This window comes from Dryobates pubescens, chromosome 17, assembly GCF_014839835.1.
Source record: "Dryobates pubescens isolate bDryPub1 chromosome 17, bDryPub1.pri, whole genome shotgun sequence".
Taxonomy (NCBI): Eukaryota; Metazoa; Chordata; class Aves; order Piciformes; family Picidae; genus Dryobates; species Dryobates pubescens.
This window is the reverse complement of record NC_071628.1, coordinates 11,048,079-11,064,580: the sequence shown is the minus strand read 5'-3', so window position 1 is coordinate 11,064,580 and position 16,502 is coordinate 11,048,079. Positions and strand designations below refer to the sequence as shown.

Below are 16,502 nucleotides of genomic sequence, written 5' to 3'. Positions count from 1 at the left end.
AGCCACTATTACAGTCCTCCAGTCTCACTTCTACCCATTCCTTTATCTGAATGCAAACAACTACTCAGTTTTAAGAGCCATCCCCTTTGCCCAGGAAAGCCTTTTCCTCACACGCTGCTTTTCCACAGCATCAAGTTGCAGAGGTGACACTTTTGACAAGAGCAGCAAGAAAAAGATGCCACTAAGCTATACAATGAGGTTCCCACAGTAAGTAATCACTGAAAGAGCTCAACAACCAGAAGACTCCAACACGCGCAGCAGTGCAGATTTCAGAAGATCCTGGGAGGAGGAGAAGGGAAACTGCACATTTCTCAGGATCCAGTAGTCACAAAAAATCAACAGCAGGGAACAGTTTTGTGCTCCTGCTGACAACCTCAACAGGGGGTGGTTTTCTGCAGGAAAAGGGCAACACAGCAGACTGTTTCAGCTTCTCATTCTCCATCCATCTCATTCATTTCCAGAGTCCTTCCTGACACACAAAACTGGGCGGGGGGGGTGAGGGGGTGTGGAAAATGATCCTAATTAACATCTTACAAAATTCATTCATAAAATGTACAACATGACAATTCTAGCCTCTGCTCTGAAACGCCCTGATGACAAAGGTTCTGTGCGCAGAAACCTCCAATCTGCAAACAAGTAGCTGGTTGGAATGGGTGAGACAAACTTCACATGGAAATGACTGAGCCCTAGCACTACTGAAGAAATGGGATGCTGCAACACTGCTTGAGGGAACTGCAGAGGGAGAAAAAAAATTCTCCCATCCAACCCCCCCCCAAACAAACAAACAAACAACCCCCCCCCCCCCCCCAAAAAAAACAAAACCAAACCAAAGTAAAACAAGGGAAAACAACCAAAAAGAGAGTGAATACTCTTCAGCAATCAAGAAGTATCCTTTGGTATTCTGGAGAATCACCTAAAACACTCTTTGGAAAGGTATATAAAAATGACACTTCCAAGCCTCACGTCCCACACACTCCTTGTGGGTCCTAATGGCTTTCCTAAAAAGCTGCAGGAAGTCAGAGGACTGATCTGTATGCCCTTTGATCACACCTGACTAACTGGAAATGATAATTACTCTCACTGCCTGGTTTATTTACAGAATCACAGAACAGCTCAAGTTAGAAGATCATCTGGTCCAACCTCTTGCAGGGAAGAGAGATTAGATGAGATTACCTGGCACCCTGTCCACTTACACCCAGTGATGGGGACTCTATCAAATCCCTGGGGAGGTTGTTATATTGGTAGATTGTTTCCACTGCAGAAAACTTCTTTTTCACATCAAGATAAAAATTCATCTGGTACAACTTGCACGCATTACCCCTCAATCTATCTGTGTGACTTTGCGAAGAAAGATTCTATCCTCTGTAGCTGCCTTTTAAGTACTCAAAACTGTGATGAGATACTCCCTGAGCGTTCTCTTGTCCAAGGAAAAAAGACCAAACTCCCTCAATGCTTCCTCACAGGGCAGGTTCTCCTATGGTTTGATCATCTTCATGGTCCTCCTTTGGACCTATTCACATAACAGAAAGTGACCAGTTCACCACCAAACACTAGATGATGTGCAGCCATGTTCTCGCCTGTCTTGTCTTTTGAGCTCCCTGCCATCTCATTTGGGAAAACAACACTTAAGACTTTATGCAAAGCCTGTAAGGTACAGAAAACAAATACAACCCGAAGGACACGTTTAGGGAGTAAGGAACTGAGTCAAAGTACAAGTATCAGAAAGCAAACCAGTTCAGCAAGTTTTGACAGGAGTTCAGTATTCAATGTGAAAAGCTTACAAATGTTAAGCCATACAGGGAGAGGAGTGCAGAAAGCATCAACTCAGGACACACACAAGTCACAGATGGCAGGGGCTACATGTCAGGAGAGTTCCAAATAAGAAATAAATCAAAATAACCTGTATTAGAGAAGCTTCCACAAGACAAATGACACTCAGTGCCTCTAGACCAAGTGAAAACAGCAATAACCTCAGAAAGCCTCGCTGACCTTGCATTTAGTAGTTCAGGTATAGTGCACTTGAACAGTAACAATTTTGAAGTGGAGAAAGTATATATAGGAAGTTGCTAATTTGAGCATAATTTATCATGGGAAGCAATACCTTTCCTGCAAGCTTCCCAACAGTCTCCCATAGTAAGAGACTTAGTACCACACCTTCCTTTCTCAAGTAACATAAATACAGGGTCTTGTGACTCAGACTGCCATGTCTCCTCAGGTTAATTTTATAAATAGAAATGCCGACACTCTCCTAAAGGGATTAAAAATCAAGCTGGTTGCCACAGCTTCTTGAACAGAATGTTCTCAATGATGTCTGTACTGCAAAGGAGGAATTGTGGATCACAGGCAGTTAAACTGGGAGACCACTTTAAATCCCAAGTGAGACCATTACACTGTGGAGCCAGAAAAGTAGAGCGTGCATCCAGAGGCAGGATGGGGAGCCTGAAAAAGCAACAAGGGGTAGTGTTTACCAGGATGAAAAGGTTTCTGGAAACACCTAGCCAACCTTTGTACATGAGCTGCAAGAAGAAACTCATTCTTCTGCAAACTACTATTGCCCTGGGTTTTCCTGATTTCCTTTCAAAGAAACTTAGTTCTTCTTGAATAAAGTCCCAGGTTCTAGAAAGATGCAGATAACAGCCAAATAAAAGACAAAGAAAACATAACTTGAGTTCATAAATTCTGGAGCATTATCCAAAAGATGCTGTACAGCAAGTTGAACATTCAGCTCATTCTCTTCCCCTAGCCTACATGGCTGTATTTCCTGAGCAGCTTCAACCCAATCTCCATAGAATCTCTGAGGTTGGAAGGGACCTCTTGATCCAGTCCAGCTCTTCAACACCCCACAAGCAACCCTCTTCCCCATTCCGAGTGAGGCAAAAGCTTCATGCAACACAACTTGTAAGCCTTAGATCATCACAACCAAAGACTCCTGAGAGCACACATTGCTACTCAAACCCTGAGCAACAGGGTACATAACACCCTCCTAATAACCTTATTGGGGAAACAGAAAAACCAAACCACACCTACTTTGTTCAATATAAGAAAACCTAAAATGGAAGTAGAAGGGACATGAAACAGGATCATTTAATGCCTTACCAAAGGACATAGATACAGGCAGTGAGTTCTGTTTAAACATCCCAATAAAGTAGGATAAATAGCCTATAATTACATCATAGCTGTCTTAAGGCACTCATACCTGCTTCAACAGGTTCCTAAGTGGGTGTTAATATAACTACAAACCCAGGGCAATTACCATACAATAAGACTCCTCATGATACAGCATTGCTTAACCATTTGCTAGGCCAGAGGACAAAGCCATGTTCCAGAAAGCACTGTGCAGTACCTTTTACATCTAAAAGCTCATTTAAGAATGACAAATGTTCATTTTTAAAAGGCAGAAACAAATGAAGGATTTCCAGATGAAAAAGAGGAAAGCATTTCTCTATTCTCACAGGGCTGAGGAGGGGGGACGCTGTACCTGGTTGATGGGCAACTTACACTGCCTTCACACATTAGGCATAGGACAATATGCCATCAATAGGCTTTCCACAGAAACCTTGAATCCCCTTTGGTTACTGTGTCAGTTTCAAATATGTTCCCTCCCTCTCACCAAGACCTAATCCTTCAACCTAATCCTTCAACCTGACTGCATAAGCAACTTTGGGACTCTCCAATTTTACTGAAGGTAGCTCAAATGAAAGTAGTAATTGTGCCTTTCTAATGAGTCAGTCCCACTGTTATGAAATGCAGAACCTCTTCCTAGAATGAAGACCCCTGAATACCTACATACAGCTACTACCATCAGCTGCAACTTGGAGCCAGGCCTTCCTTAAGAAGACACAGCAGTAGAAACCTAACATGGGGTATTTTTAGGCAGCCAGTCTCTCAAGTAATGATGTCTTCAAACTTCTTAATGAAGCATTGCTCCATTAGCAAGGCTTGGAAAACAAGCATCAGTCATTTCAACTACCAACTTGACTCACAGCACAGTGTTGTCAAGGATTATGACAAGTTAGACAAAGATGTCATATTTTTCAATGGGCCAATTTTAACCAGAACTTGAGTTTAGACCCAGCAGAAACTTAACAGTGATCACTCAGCATCAATGAATGTGTGATGACACTGACATTTTGCTCTTGCATGGCTAACCTTGAGGCTGTGGGGAAAACGTAGAAAAGAAAGTCACTTGCCAAGCTGCAAACAGAACCTCAGTGCAAACTACTGAGCTTAGGAGCACTTGCCACAGAGCTCTTGATGGCAGATCAGAATCACTGGAGTCTTCTCTTTGTAAGCATGTCAGTGCCACAGCACTCCTTGCTTGCTTCTAGTGGCCCCTTACCAACTATGCTTCAGAAAGTTGTTGCCTCCTTCTTCAAGAAGGCTAAATGTTCTGTATTTCACCCTGAAGGAGCTCTAGAGGTGGACTGGAGGAGGATACAGCTTGATTCTCTGTCCAGGCATATATGATATTATCAACGCCGTCTGTATACCATACCAATGCATTTTAATTAGCAAAGTCTGCCTAAACCTGTGCTCTAACACAGAGTATCCTACACACAGACTGTCTTACATATCTCCTTCTCACAACTATTAAACAAGTAGGCTATTTGCCCAAAAAGAAGCTCTTCATAAACATCTTCAAGGTGTGATCTCCATATGCACACTCACATTGCGGGTAAAAATTCTTGAAATGAGGTGATGGGGTTTGTCTTTCAAAGTAATCCTGTGGGTGTTCATTCATCCACTGCCTGTTGCTATATCCATATATAGATTAAAGTGCATCTTACACTCCTTAACTTCTTCAGATCTCACAATACTCAAAATTAAATGGAAAAGAAAAGGTGCAGTTTGAATGGATGTACTGAAAATGCTCCCAAGAACTTGAGAGTTGTTTTGGTTGCTTCCTCTCCTGACTTTTCATTTCCTAACATTTAAAATGTAGAATTTCAGGGGAGAAGGTGATCTCTCCTTAGGATTTTACTTTTCCCCCTAGTCACACCACATTCCCAAATGCAGGACAGGAGTTATGAAACAGGGGTGAAAGCCTATCAACCAAATGCCAGACAGGGGCAGGGACTTCCTGCAGTAACCAATGAAGATCAACTGTTAACCTGCAAGAACATTCCTTAAATAATATCAGAGCAACAGCTTCAAAAAACTGAAAAGGTCTAAGTCTGCCTTTTTTCTTTCTTCACTGAAAATTCTCATTCTTCTCAAGAACTTAATTAAAACATTCTTGAGTGCATTGTAGTACTGCAATAAATGAGAAAACAGAAGGTAATTTTAAAAGGTCTTTGAAAAGTCTTTGTAAACTAACACACTCATTTCTTTCTTTCAACCACTAGCCACATAGTTTTGGACCTCACCCAGAAACTGACAGCCAGCACACAGGAGGCAAAGCTTGAAGCTGTAACTTCATTTGAAGTACACTGCAGTAATTCAGAAGAGAAACAGCATTCCCTGTGTTGCTTCAGACAGACAACACACAACAAACAGAACCCAGCTTTGCTTCTCCATGTCGCTTTTAGCATTCTGTACTAAGACAAGATAACCCCTGTATATCCAAGCAGGGCAACACTGCATAAGCACATTACATATTAAGCATACATGCAAAGAATTCATTTAGTTTTGAGAGAGTTCTTTTGTCAGTACTAGGTGGGCCTAGTTCAAGCCTTAATGTCCTCTCCAGACAGGATAATCTAGGTACCCTCACATGGCATCCTTATGTCTGCAATGGTGTATTCAGTTTGCATGGTGAGGTTTTGGTAGCAGAAGGGTCTACAAGGGTGGCTTCCTGTGAGAAGATGCTAGAAGCTTCTCCCAGGTCAGACAGGGCCAGGTGCAGACAACTCCATGGACATACTACTGCTGGCCCAAACTAAACCAATCAGCAGTGGTAGGACCTCTGTGATAACATATTTAAGAAGGGGACACAACAGTAACTGGGAGAGGAGTGAGAACGTGAGCAAAATAACTTTGCAGACAACAAAGTTGTTGAAGAAGGAGGGAGAGAAGGTGCTCCAGGTGCTGCAAGAGATATTGCCCTGTGGTCCATGGTCAAGACAGTGGTGACAAGTTGTTCCCTTGCAGCCCACAGAGGTTAATGGCAGTGCAGATCTACCTGCAGCTCATGAAGGATCCTACTCCAGAGCAGAGGGGTGTGCCTGAAGGACACCATGATCCTGTGGACAGCCCACACTAGAGAGGGCTCTGGGCAGAATCTGTGGCCTCATGGAGAGAAGCCCATGCTGGAGCAGGTTTTCTGGCACAACATGCAGCTCTGCAGGGGACCCACACTGGAGCACTCTGTTCATGAAGCACTGCACTCCATAGAAAGGACCCATGCTGGACCAGTTCACAAAGGGCATGGGAAGTGTGTGGGAAGAACCCAAGTTGGAGAAGTTCATGAAGAACTGTATCCTGTGGGAAGGACCTCGTACTGGAGCGGAAAAAGAGGCTGAGAAGTGGAAGGGAATGTACAATGAACTAACTGCAACCCCCATCCCCTGTCCCCCTGCACCATTCAGGGGGAGGAAATAGAGAAGTTGGGAGTGAAGCTGAACCTAGGGAAGAAGGGAAGGATGACAGGAAGGTGATTTCAGATTTGTTCTTATTTGTCATTATCCTACCCTGATTTGACTGAGAATAAATTAATTTTCCCAAGTCTGTTTGATCTGTGACAGTAATTGCTGAGCGATCTCTACCTGTCCTTACCTCGACTTGTGAGTCTTTTGTGTTACTGTCTCTCCCTCTGTCCAGTTGAGGAGAGTGAGAGAGCGGCTTGGTGGGCATCTGGTGGCCAGCCAAGGTCAACCCATGTCAACAGGGAAAGAATCCTCTGTGAAACCCCTTCCATCCACTAGACATCTAAAGCGGTCCTCTAGAGCAGCCAGACAAGCAAATTATTATATACTGTGGTACACAGAAACTTCAGTCGTGCACAAGCCATTCATTATGCTTCAGCACTTTATGCTCCAAGCCATCCCTTGCCCCAGACAGCCCACAACATGCCATAAAACATGCAACACAACAAAAACCAAAGGTGAGCACTAGACCACAAAAATCATACTCCAGAAAGAGAAAAAAGAAAGGAACAGAAAAGAAAAAAACCCAACCTACCTGGGCACTCTCAAATCCTGTGAAGGATGGTAGGCACTGCTGCAGAAGGCATTAAACAGAGGAAAAGGCAGAAGCTCTACACCAGCTCAGGGTAAAAGAAATCATCTTCAGGAAGGACCTTATTTGAGCAAGATACGGAACAGGAAACGATCAAAGCTACTGTCCTTGGCCAAGTTACGTACGACAAAGTTAAGCAGCACGCAGTGAGCACATCGACAGGCTTGAATTGGCTGTACTGGAAAAAGGAGACTAGAGAGGGGAAGCCAAAGAGAAACAGCCATGTGACCAGAGTAATGAACAGAAAGTAAGAACAGGCATAACTGTCTAGGCACAGATGACAAATTTTAAGCTGTATGGAGGAAAAAAGTGACACTATCAGGCCACACCTACAGAAGATAAATCTCTTTCTCTGACTGCAGCAACAGTCACCACCTGCCATGCCACACGTGCCTCAGCAAGCCAATTCAGCCCAGCTGTGCGACAGGGAATGTCCCCACCCTCCATTCCAAGCAAAAACAAAAAAAGCAGACTACTTTTGCCAGGTCAGCAAAATGCTTATTAGAGAATATTTCATAACTCCTAAGCAGCTACCAATGGAGTATTTGCAAGAGGAGGAGTCTCAGCCAGACAACGATAATAAGAAACAACAGCTAGAAACTGAAGCAGAAAAAACTCTTACTGGAGAAAACACACAAATTTAAATCCATTAGAATGTGGCCCTGGGCTTGATGTGGCCCTGGGCAGCCTATCAAGCTGGAGGTGTTCCTGCTCATGGCAGGGGGGTTGGACAAGATGACCTTTGAGGGTCTCTTCCAACCTGATGCAATCTGTGAATCCACCTTGGTATTGCCTGACCTCTCAAGACCTGGAGCCTCCAAACCAAAAAAGTTGGATACCTTTGTGGTCTAACTTCATCAAATGTGCTAATGCGCAATCCAAAGGTCATATAAAGTAAAGTTGCTTAGTCTGAGTTTTAAAAACAACAACAAAAGAGTCACAGCATGTATTGCTGACATACAGGGGGTTTTAATACTTTAAAGAAGTGCCTGTGGAAAGTTCCTCCTCCTTTCAATAGTTTGGTAGCCAACTGAAAGTAAAAATAACAGTTTTGAGCACAAGAGAATAAATGGAAAATTGGCACCCAAACTACCAATGCCAAAACTAAAAACTGCAGCAGCAAGGACCCAGAAATGGTCATATTCACAGACTGCACTGGGCTGGAAGGGACCCTCAAAGGTCATCTTGTCCAACCCCCCTGTAGTCAGCAGGGACATCTCCAACTAGATCAGGCTGCCCAGGGCCACATCAAGTCTCCAGAGACAGGGCCTCAACCACATCCCTGGGCAACCTGTTCCAGGATTTTACCACTGTCATTGTAAAGAGCTTCCTCCTAATGTCCAACCTAAATTTACCCTGCTCCATTTTCAAATCACTGCCCCTTCTCCTATCACTGCAAACCCTTCTGAACAGTCCTTCCTATTGCTTCCTTTCAGATACTGAAATATATCCTTCAGTTTTTGGCAGTTAGTAGCTAGATTCACAATTCCTACAATTTTCATGGAATCGTAGAATCAGTGAGGGCTGGAAGGGATCACAAGGATCATCTAGTTCCACCCCCCTGCCATGGGCAGGGACACCTCACACTAGATCAGGCTGGCCAGAGACTCATCCAGCCTGGTCTTACACACCTCCAGGGATGGGGCCTCAATCACCTCCCTGGACAACCCATTCCAGGGCTTTACCACTCCCACAGTGAAGAACTTCTTCCTCACATCCAGTCTGAATCTCCCCACCTTCATTCCATTTCCCCTAGTCCTATCACTACCTGAGATCCTGAGAAGTCCCTCCCCAGCCTTCTTGTAGGCCCTCTTCAGATACTGGAAGGCCACAATAAGGTCACCTCGGAGCCTTCTTTTCTGCAGACTGAACAGCCCCAACTCTTTCAGTCTGTCCTCATAGGAGAGGTGTTCCAGCCCTCTGATCATCCTCAAGGCCCTTCTCTGGACACGTTCCAGCATCTCTGTATTTTGAAAAGCAAGGACCTGTAATGTAAGGCACTTGTCACTGTGTTAAAAAGGACTTTCATTTTAGTGGAGAGCAGTTTGTTTCAAAGGATTTCTCCCATGCAGTAAATGATACCATCTTCCTCAAGCAATAGAGGTTGCAATAACATCTTACTCATGTGGCTGCTGCAACAGGAACATTTAGCAAGAATCTGGCCGATGGTAGAAAAACTGCAAGGAAAAGAGGGCAGAAGCCTCACTCAAGCTGAGTTTCAGTGATCAGCCTAAATGCCAATCAGAAGCTGGAAGCGAGCCAGTGAACACTGCTAAGACATTCAGAATACCAAACATTCCTCTGAGAGCAAAACCTCAAGAAAGAAAAATTTTTCCCTTTCCCTAACTCCCCAGCAGGTTTGCTCACCCTCTGGGTTGCTCTCTGCATAATTACCATCAGTTTTCCCCCATCTTGCCTACCATCCTGCACTGACACTCAGAATTTCAGCCATTACCATCTTTTGCCTGACAGCTCATCCTACAGGGAAAAAAAGCTCACAAAAGCAGACCGAGGGACACCAGCATATTCCAGACAGCAGGTGTCCCAGCTGGAGGAAGGCATCAACAATACTTATTTAGAATTCCACTCTTCAAAGAACACATTCAAATCCAGAGCAGGGGGGGAGGAAGGTGGAAAGGCAAGCTGGCTTCCGCAGTCGAGTCACAATCAACATCCTGGGAAACAAGATCAAGAGACACAGCATCCAAGATCAGTCCCTTGAAGCCTCCCAAAGCAGCAACATTTGCAATCACACCTGTAAACACACAGGGCTTTGCTCAAATCAGTATGACATATTAAGTCAGGTACCTTTACAGCTATTAATATTTTATTGAGCAAGATTGGTTTCCTAAAGCACAGAGTGACTGTCCACTGCTTTATAGATCTCTTCTGTTCTGGTTCATCCAGTTCTGGTGTCCCCATCGTAAGAAGGGCACAGAGCTGTTGGACCGAGTCCAGAGCCTAGCCACAAAGATGATCCAAGGGCTGAAACACCTCTGCTCTGAGCATAAGCTGAGGGAGCTGGGGTTGTTCAGCCTAGAGAAGAGAAGACTCCAGGAGGATCTTATAGCTGCCTTCCAATACCTGAAGAGATTCTACAGGAAGGCTGGAGAGAGACTTTTTGTAAGAATGTCTAGCCACAGAACAGGGGGGAATAGTTTCAAGCTGAGGGAGAAGAGGTTTAGACTGGATCTTAGGAAGAATTTCTTTAGTACAAGGGTGGTGGGTCTCTGGAACATGTTGCCCAGGGAGGTTGTGGATGCCTCCTCCTTGCAACCTGCTCAAGGCCAGGCTGGATGAGGCCTTGAGCAGCCCAGTCTAGTTGTGAGGCATCGCTGCCCATAGCAGGGAGGTTGGACTTAGATGATCTCTGTGGACCTTTCCACCCAAAGTGATTCTGTGATTCTCTAGGTCTCTATCAAAGACAGCATTCTTAATTTCAAACTTCAATTCAAATAGATTTGAGAAATCCAACAAGCTAAAATAGAAATTTAAAGCTTTGTCACCTGCCCCAGAAAAGCAAAAGTTGATGCATTCAACTTCAACTTAAAGCCAGTGTCTAGTGAACCCGCAAGGTGGCAAACAAGAAGGAAATGCAGTTACACCCTTGTACTAATAACACAGCAAAATATGCCAGACTTTAGAGAAAGGGGAAGCTGATCTGACATAAAAACAAAACAGGTTTCATTCAATCTCATACTCACAAGCACCAGAAAGTGATGTGGTGCCCAAGAAGTCTGTCCAGTAATCAAGCAACCAAGGAGAAGGCTATTCAAGCTGTTCACCTAGCAGTGGCTACTCACCTAGCACAAACATTAGGAAGTCCAGGATCTGTTGCCCTGACATGGAGGGCAATGGACACCAGTTGTCAAGTTCTCCTAACATCTCCTGGGCTCTTCCACAGTTGGAAACCACATGCAGATGTTACAAGTTACAGATAGGCCTTCTCATACCCTTTTGACAACTACTTCTGTCCTGTGCCACCTCCATGACTCATCAGGATTTGTTTGCTGTGCTTTCCCTGCAAAGAGCATCCTCATGAAAGAGAACACAAATATGTTGGGGTCTTGAGAACTAGCTGCTAATCCAGGCATTTTTAAACACAGGTCATTCCAACAGACTTTCCTGTTTCACATGGTGCCTCCACTTCTAGATGCTTCCGTTCGCAGCCATTTAGCCATTCCACTGCAATTCCCTACAGGAGTGCCAAGCAAAACATGCATGACTGCAGCAGCATCACAGCAGCAAAAAAAGTGGCTAGAGCAGGAGGGTAGCACTTCTTTTCCCTTCCAACCCTAAGCCACCTGAAAGAATGTACAAAGGTATGGTTTAAAGGGTTTTGTACACTGCAGGTTATTGCCAGCACCACAGGTATGGCATTTTTGGGACAACTACTATTCTTTTTATTGAAAGGAAGGATCTCATACTTCAGCAGATTACTGCCTCTACACATGAATCTCAGATATTTTTAGTTCAGTTAGTATTGCAGACTTGGAACATTGGTGCACTGCATCCAGTTCTGGTGTCCCCAGCATAACAGGGACATCAAACTGGTGGAGCAGGTCCAGAGGAGGGACACAAAGATGGTAAGAGGGCTAAAGCACCTTCCTTATGGGGAGAGAGTTAGAGTTGTTCAACCTGGGGAAGAGAAGGCTCCGGGGAGACCTTAGAGCAGCCTTCTAGCATGTGAAAGGGGCTACAGGAGAGCCAGGAAGGGATTTTTCACAAGGGCCTGTAGTGATAGAATGAGAAGGAATGGATTTAAATTGGAAGTGGGGAAGATTTAGACTGGAAGTTAGAAAGAAATTCTTTAGAGTGAAGATGGAACAGGTTGCCCAGGGAAGTTGCGAATGCCCCCTCCCTGGAGGTGTTCAAGGCCAGGCTGGATGGGGCCTTGAGCAACCTGGTCTAGTAGGAGGTGTCCCTGCCCATGGCAAGGTGGATGGAATTAGCTGATCTATAAGGTCCCTTCCAAACCAAACCATTCTATGAATCTCTGAATGCATTCCCACAGAGGATCAGAAGAGAAAACTTGCGGACAGCCTCAGCTCTTCATCCAACTCACCGGAACAAGGGCATTAAGACAGCTGTGCGAAACACCTGAACAAAAACCTCTTGATGATCTTTGAGGTGTCTTCCAACCTTGGTGATTCTGTGATTCTCTGAAATAACTCATTCCACCAATTCCAAATAAATCAAGAAACCACCCAAGAAGATTAAAGAAGATCTCTGAGAGGTAACAAAGTAAAATAAATGTATCACCTCAGAGGTGTCCTCTTCTAGAGAGGTAGACAGAAATTTCAATGTGTTTCAGTGAAGTCTCTACAGGAAAAGACATGACTTCTCAAATGAAGAGCTAGGAAAATGAATGCTGCCCACAGCTAAATTGTCTCAGAACATTCTCATTACTCAGAGACATTTTTAGTTCAAAGATATCAAAAATAAGAGGATTAGTGAATAACATAGTCCAAATTTTTCCTAATGACTGATGCACCACCCCTGGCAACATGTAGCTGAACCAGAGGATTAGTCTTGAAAAGCCTTCAGATGAGTACCAAGCATGTAAGTGTAAGGAACTTAATCATCACATATGCAAAAATACTCTTCAGGGCAACCTGAGCCATAATGTTGCCAAAGCTAACTGCCTTGATGGCTTGCCATTAGAAACTAAACACCTGGAAGATACAGCATCACTACAGTTATCATACCTAAAAATGACATTGATTTCTTGCAAGTAGGAGTTATAAGAAGCACTCCAGAGTGCCTGACAGACAAGAATTGTTATGTGGCAGCTACTCACTTTGGTTATTTCAGGCTGCTATTTTCCTGCATTACGTAGAATATTCCTTCAGAAACCACTGTCTAAAGAGCAAACCCTTGGTCTCCTAAGTGAATTCTGTGCAAACAGCCATTTCTCTCCTCCTCACTTGCCTTTCATTACTGTTTCCAATGAGTCATATTAAAAGTATTCAGAATGAGGCAAAGATGGTGGTACTCCTCTACTGTCGGCCCCCCCACACCTCTCTCCACCCACTTCTCAGAAAAATATAGTTCTCATGTGCATTCCAAGACAATTCCAGTCCAGACAGCCTCTCCCTGCCAGCTGCATGAGGTCATCAACAAACCAGTACAGGAACTGCAGAGAAGTATCTCCTCAAGTCCAAACAGGAGCTGTTAAGAAACGTCAGATGAAGTGGTGAGAGCTGAACAGCAGCTACTTCAACTTACAGCCACTGATAATAAAATATGATCTATGAATATTCATGGGTTACAATCTAACATGGGACTTGCAAAATAGCTAACAGAAGAAGAAAGGGGAAAAAAAAAAAAAAAAAGAGACAAGTACTCCATGACCCAATTTAAAAGTGGGAACAAAATGGAAATACAAGAAAATAAAGAAAAAGTCTTGATTAGCTTGAAATAAGCAGAGGAATTCTGTTTATGCCACATGAGAGTAAGTTCTGGTATGTCAATCAGTGACCTTCTGACCCACTCACCTGATCTAGAGGGGTCACTTTTGATGGGAATTATATGAGTTATTTTTAGACAAATGCAAGTTCCTGTAATTGTATGACTTGAATTACACATGAAGCTACCAGGACTCCTCAGATGCAAACAGGTTGTTTTTTTTTTTTTACAAACGAGTTTATTTCTCTCTTGACTCTGCCACTGTAAAAATTCCATCATGCTTCAATATCACAAGTGGTTAAAAAAAGAAGAAAAGAGGGCTCATTCTACAGTTAGATAATAAAAACAAAGTGTCTCCAAAAAAGTTATACATTCAAAATGAAACATGGGTAAATCACTCAGACATCACTCAGAAGTCTGACATTCTCCCATCTAAGTCTTCTAGCATGCAATACTGACCAGCAGCTGTCAATCAGGAGAGCATTATGATGTGATGGATAAAATACAGAATCACAGAATAGTTTTGGTTGGAAAAGGCCTCTTAAGAGCATTGAGACGAACCATCAACCCGACACCAGCATGGCGATTAAGCCATGTCCCAAAGTGCCATGGCCACACGCTTCTTGAACACCTCCAAGGATGGTGACTCCACCACCTCCCTGGGCAGCCTGTTCCAATGCCTGACCACTCTTGCAGCAAAGAATTTTTTCCTAATACCCAACTTAAAACTCCCCTGGCACAATTTCAGGCCATTTCCTTTCATTCTATCACCTGAAGTAGAAAAAAAACAAGCCCTACCTCACTCCAATCTCCTTTCAGGTCTCCCCTCAGCCTCCTCTTCTTCACAGTGAACAATCCCAAGTCACAGTATCACCAAGGTTGGAAGAGACCTCAAAGAGCATCGAGTCCAACCTGTCACCCAGCTGCTCCTCACCAGACCTGTTCTCCAGACCTTTCAACTTTGGTGCCCTTCTCTGGACACACAGAGTGCCTTGATGTTCTTCTTGGAGAGAGAGGCCCAAAACTGAACCTAGGATTTGAGGTGTGGGCTCACCAGTGCCATGTGCAGGGACACAATTACTTCCCTGCTCCTGCTGACCACACCATTGCTGATGCAGGCCAAGATGCCAGTGGCCTTCTTGGCCAGCTGAGCACCCTGCTAGCTCATCTTCAGCTGGCTGTCAACCAGCAGCCCAGGTCTTTCTCTGCAATGCAGTTTCCAGCCACTTTGTCCTCAGCCTAGAGCCTTCATGAGGTGGCTGCGGCTCAAGGGCAAGTCCCAGCACTCAGCTTTGTTAAACCTCATACAACTGACCTCAGCCCATCAATCCAGCCTGGCCAGATTTCTTTGCAGAGCCTCCCTACCCTCAAGCAGATCAACACTCCCACCCAATTCCCTCATCCAGATCATTGATAATGAGAACTGTCCCCAGCACTGAGCCCTGGAAAACACCACTTGTGACCAGCCACCAAGTGGAGTTAACTACACTCACCAGCACTCTCTGGGCCCAGCCATCATCCAGTTCTTGCATATAGATGCAGGCTCTGTGTATTAGAAGATGAATGCAAATAGAGCTATCTTGAAAAACTAAAATAAACCCCATCCTACAAAGCCAGGTTTGCCTCAGTCTGGGGAAAAATAAATCAATAAAAAGGGGGAAAAATAGTTCAGCAATAAACCCCAACAATACTCCCTCTTTACTTGAGGGACTCCAAAGTTATATTACAAGCCTTGCAGTTTAAGATTTACAATAAAGTAAGGGAAAAAAAGTAAAATCCAATAAAAATCTTCAACTACAGCCCTGGTTCATACCATCATCCAAAGGTATTGTGCTAACTCTACAGCTTTGAAAACCATAGGAAACTTGCCTCCATTTAATTTTCAGATTACTTTAAGCAGGGTTGAATGTATTCTGCACACAAGTTGCTCATCTGAGGCATGCTGAGAACTGTACAAAAGTAAACAAGAAAGCCTAATTTTGCTTTTCTCAAACTACCTTACTGGTACCCAGCTCTCTGTGGCAGCCCTATAGTTAGCAGAAGCTTGCAAGGCACATTTTAACTGAGCTACCCCAAATTTTCCCATTTCAAGTTAATGAGAGAATGGAATCAATACAATTTATTACCTTTCAGAAAGATGTGATTTGCAATGAAGTCTCTTGAGATTAATTCTGTGTAAAAAAGCAACTATCACATTTCCTTCACAAACATATTTAAGCTGTAGTGTAGTATTTTAAATAGCCTATCTTTAACAAGAACTCATTCAACAAGTGCTATCTCTATGAGGGCCTCACTGGATGGATAGATGAAGGGAGGGCAATGGAGGTTGTCTACCTTGACTTCAGCAAGGCCTTCAACACTATGTCCCAGAGCATGCTCATAGGCAAGCTTTGGAAGTGTGAGTTAGGTGAATGGACAGTGGGGTGGATTGAGAACTGCCTGAAAGATAAAGCTCAGAGGGTTGTGTTTAGTGGCAGAGTTGCAAGTCTGTAACAAGTGGCTGTTCCCCAGGGGTCAGTACTGGGTCCAATCCTGTTCAGTATTTTCATCAATGACCTGGATAAAGGGATCAAGTGGACCCTCAACAAGTTTGCTGATGGCACAAAATTGGGAGGGGTGGCTGACACCCCATCAGTCTGTGGTGCCGTTCAACCAGACCTGAACAGGCTGGAGAGCTGGGCAGAAGTGAAGCTCATGAAGTTCAACAAGGACAAGTGCAGGGTCCTACACCTGGGAAGGAATAACCCCCTGCATCAGTACAGGTGAGAGGCTTACCTGCTGGAAAGCAGCTCTGTGGAAAAAGGCCTGGGAGTCCTGGTGGACAACAGAATGACCATGAGCCCTTGTGCCCAAGAAGGCCAATGACATCCTGGGGTGCATAAAGAAGAGTGTGGCCTCAAAGGACTATTTACAAAAAG

At 44.1% G+C, this 16,502-nt stretch overlaps 1 protein-coding gene across 2 annotated transcripts in view; it reads right to left on the bottom strand.

Annotated features, from left to right (window-relative positions):
* The window catches only part of IQGAP1 (IQ motif containing GTPase activating protein 1), a 63,145-nt gene that overhangs the window by 41,525 nt on the left and 5,118 nt on the right, over positions 1 to 16,502 (bottom strand). The window contains exon 1 of one of the 2 annotated variants that reach the window (XM_054169288.1): positions 7,120 to 7,202. The exons of the other annotated variant lie outside the window; for it this stretch is intronic. The gene's annotated coding sequence lies outside the window, so the exon portion shown is untranslated. Of the gene's footprint in view, positions 1 to 7,119; positions 7,203 to 16,502 lie in introns of those variants that run through there. 2 annotated transcript variants of the gene reach the window in all.